A 4,206-nucleotide genomic window follows, 5' to 3' on the forward strand; every position below is an offset into this window, starting at 1 on the left:
TGGCTAATCTGATTGTTTTGTCTAAATTACACTAACGTAGAGTGGCATTGAAATATGTTGACATTGTTATAGTAGGACAATAATTAGTAGGAAACAACTTTGATAATTGTATCTACAACAACCTTAATTTACTCGTTGTGATGCACTGAGGTTCCAAATTATTGTTGACGGGACTGACTTTATGACCCAAATTATCCTATTTGCACTTAATGGTACATTTTGACACTAGATAAAATATTTCCGAATCATATCGATGCCGCAGGCCGTTTTCAAAGGGATTCAGTTTTTTTTAGAGGCAGTCACTCTTTCAGTCTCTCTACTGTTAAATTCAAACACTTAGGGCTGCCAATTGTTGAATTAAAAAGGCTATGAATAAAACACTATCATGAAAGCTTTTATCATTATTCATTTCTTATACAGTACAGGGAAGTATCCCTTTACACTCAACCAACAAGATGACCCCATCCCTCCTGCTAATTAGGCTACTTTTGCATTTTGTGTTGTTGAGGGGGATGCTGTAAATGTGCCGAGATATGTAAATCTGCTTTTTGTTTTTTTGTTGAGGGGGATGCTGTAAATGTGCCGAGATATATTGAAGTGTACATTACTGTGTATAATGTATATTGAGGGGCATTGATGAGGATACAAGGCTCATCTGTAAAAGAGACCCTGGTCCCAGCATGACTCCCTGTCAAAACAATGGTTAAATTAAATCAAATCAAGAGGACTCGATGTGTTCTGAAAAATGAGACATTGAGGATTATAAAAATACATATTTGATGTCATACAAGCAAACTACACACTCTTGAGTTCAAATGTGCATTTCACACATTTCACATAATTTACTGTATCAATGTTTATGATTACTATGTTTGATGTACAGTTACAAGCAGGGGTGCAACTTTCACTGGGGACAAGAGGGTCATGCCCCCACGGTTTGAAATTACATTTTTGTCCCCCCCCCAGTTTTATCATTGAAATGTCATTCAAAAAGAGGCAAAGGTGTGCTTTAGGACCATGCGGACACCTCCAAGCAGCCGGGTAGTCTGTTTGGAGTGTACAGCCTGCTGGATTTATGACTGTGTGGACAACACAGAGCGGGCTGACAGGCTGTGTGAATGCAAAGCTTCTGGAAGACTGGCTGGACTAGCATGGGAGAATTGAGCATAGTTCAGTGTGTATGTTTTGCGCTCTTTCACCGAGTTGTAAAAGCAAGCAGAGTAGAAACGGGCTACTCTTTAGTTGACTGATGTAGCTGGCAAAGTAAGTGCTATTTAACTTAAAAGAAAACAAATAAACTAGGGTTTATTCGCTGTGCTGAGCTAGTATTGTAACTGACATGTAAAGTTAGCTAATGTTTCATCCTCTCTCGACCGCGGATCACGCATCTGAACGCACTCATGACTCCATTCTATGCACACCAACATTACTTTCTTTGTCTCTGAAGTGCTAAGACTAAGATTGTATTTTGACAGAATAAAAAGCTTTCAAATGATGCCCACTTGACCCAGACTGTGATTTATAATGGGCTGTGTTTGGTAAACAACAGTAATTGTGTGAGGGTGGGGATGAAGGGCTGTGTTCCAAACAAAAAACTACAAACATGCTTGGTTTAGTTCCTCAATGGCACAGCTAGGATAGCTCAAAAAAGCATCTATATTTTAAGGCTCTTTCCTTGTGTCATTAAAGTGTATTGTCATTACTGAGGAAATTTGCACACGTTGGAGAAAGTAAAGTAAATGTAAAATGCACATAAAATCAACAGTGTAATTTTTGGATTCAGTCTTGTGTCAGGTCAACTGTTGTCCTCACCTTTAGTCTAAAAATGTTCTCCAAACTCCAAATGTTCTCCCATAATTTCCAAACTTTTCTCTTTCAATTGCTACCATGGTTATGCATATGCTGCTCATATTTCTTCTGTTCGAAACATTTCAATTTAGCACTATCCATAGATGACCATTTCCACAAGTGTAAAGGGTTAATTACAAATGTAAACAAACAATGCATTTGCTCTGAGGAATTTATTGTTAGTAATAGAATACTTTATTTTTATCCACCACAAGGAAACACCATACTTTCTTACTTGGCAGCGCTAAACGGCATTGGACTTGACAGGAATGTCGGCATGTCATTAATCAAAAATATATGCATAGAAATCATCCTTACACCTCCACACAGGTTACACTCAGGTGCCGTAGTTGCTTCCCGTCGTATTATTGATAAATTGCACCAGTACCAACAGTTGCGAACGTTGTGCCTTGGTCGAGACGTCATAATAAGAAATGACCTCAGATCCGTAGCAGCATTATTTTGCTTGTGCACCGCCCTCCATTGGCTCGAGGCTTAATTGAAATGCGGATGATGATGAGGAAAGACACTTCACTGTCCCAGAAAAAAACTTTGACAACAACACAAAAAATGTGTTTGTTGAAATTCTGAACGTACACACCCAAAAGGAGCACTCCGGTGAACTCCCTTCTCTTCTTTAACTAATTGACGTCCCAGTTAATCGTCTGTACTTAACCTCTCTGGGATATGTGGGTGTCCCACCTGGCCAAAAGTCAGAGAAAATGCAGAGCGCCAAATTTAAATAAATTACTATAAAAATCAAACTTTCATGAAATCGCACAAGTAAGATACCAAATTAAAGCTACACGTGTTGTGAATCCAGCCAACATGTCAGATTTCAAAAAGTCTTTTCAGCGAAAGCAAACAATGCTATTTTCTCAGAGTAGTACCTCCGTAAACAAAGAGAGAAAAACTATTTCAACCCTGCAGGCGCAAATGAAAACGCAGACATAAAAATATAAATCATCCCTTACCTTTGACGAGCTTCTTCTGTTGGCACTCCAATATGTCCCGTAAACATCACAAATGGTCCTTTTGTTCCATTAATTCCGTCGATATATATTCAAAATGTCAATTTATTTGGCGCGTTTGATACAGAAAAACACCGGTTCCAACTTGCGCAACGTGACTACAAAATATCTCAAAAGTTACCTGTAAACTTTGCCAAAACATTTCAAGCTACTTTTGGAATACAACTTTAGGTATTTAAAAAAATAATCGATAAAATTGAAGACGGGATGATCTGTGTTCAATACAGGAAGAAAACAAACTGACGCTACCTTTCTGGAGTACTTCTCCTGTCTTATCCGGTGTCCTGTGTGAATTTAAGTATGCTCTCTCTAATTCTCTCTTTCTCTCTTTCTTTCTCTTTCTCGGAAGACCTGAGCCCTAGGACCATGCCTCAGGACTACCTGGCATGATGACTTCTTGCTGTCCCCAGTCCACCTGGCCGTGCTGCTGCTACAGTTTCAACTGTTCTGCCTGCGTCTATGGAATCCTGACCTGTTCACCGGACGCGCTACCTGTCCCAGACCTATTATTTGACCATGCTGGTCATTTATGAACATTTGTACATCTTGGCCATGTTCTGTTATAATCTCCACCCGGCACAGCCAGAAGAGGACTGGCCATCCCTCATAGCCTGCTTCCTCTCTAGGTTTCTTCCTAGGTTTTGGCCTATCTAGGGAGTTTTTCCTAGCCAACATGCTTCAACACCTGCATTGCTTGCTGTTTGGGGTTTTAGGCTGGGTTTCTGTACAGCAATTTGAGATATTAGCTGATGTACGAAGGGCAATATAAATACATTTGATTTGATTTTGATTTGAAATCTGGATTCCCAATGAAATCCCATTGAAAAGAGAGTGACCTCAAAAATAAAAAATCGGAATGGTTTTTCATCGGGGTTTCGACCTGCTACATAAGTTCTGTTATACTCACAGACATGATTCAAACAGTTTTCGAAACTTCAGAGTGTTTTCTATCCATATCTACTGATACTATGCATATCTTATCTTCTGGGAGTGAGTAGCAGGCAGTTGAATTTGGGCATGCATTTCATCCGGATGTGAAAAAACTGCCCCCTGTCACCAAGAAGTTAAATTGATGAAGAGCCCAATGCATTATGACCACTGCAGTGGAATTCGGTGTGTGAATAAACATAGGTTTCTCTTTAATAAAAAAACGGGTGTAATCGTGAAATAGAGTGCCACACACATTTTAAATTAATCCTGCAGTCAACACTTTCTGAGAGGTTGTGCCGGTATAGCGAGAATGGTTCCATTGTCTTATTTTTCCTCCGATGTGATTCACAATATGATAATAATAATTAAGTGAGGTTATTAATTTTTAATGAGAGCC

General features: G+C 39.2%; 1 long non-coding RNA gene across 1 annotated transcript; it reads left to right on the top strand.

The window, feature by feature from the left end:
* The first annotated feature begins 1,084 nt into the window (after window positions 1–1,084).
* On the top strand, window positions 1,085–3,751 carry LOC135515376 (uncharacterized). The gene is made up of 2 exons (XR_010451802.1): window positions 1,085–1,263; window positions 3,229–3,751. It is a non-coding gene; the product is annotated as an uncharacterized LOC135515376 (long non-coding RNA).
* Window positions 3,752–4,206: the final 455 nt, after the last annotated feature.

This window comes from Oncorhynchus masou, chromosome 27, assembly GCF_036934945.1.
Source record: "Oncorhynchus masou masou isolate Uvic2021 chromosome 27, UVic_Omas_1.1, whole genome shotgun sequence".
In the NCBI taxonomy this organism is placed as follows: domain Eukaryota; kingdom Metazoa; phylum Chordata; class Actinopteri; order Salmoniformes; family Salmonidae; genus Oncorhynchus; species Oncorhynchus masou.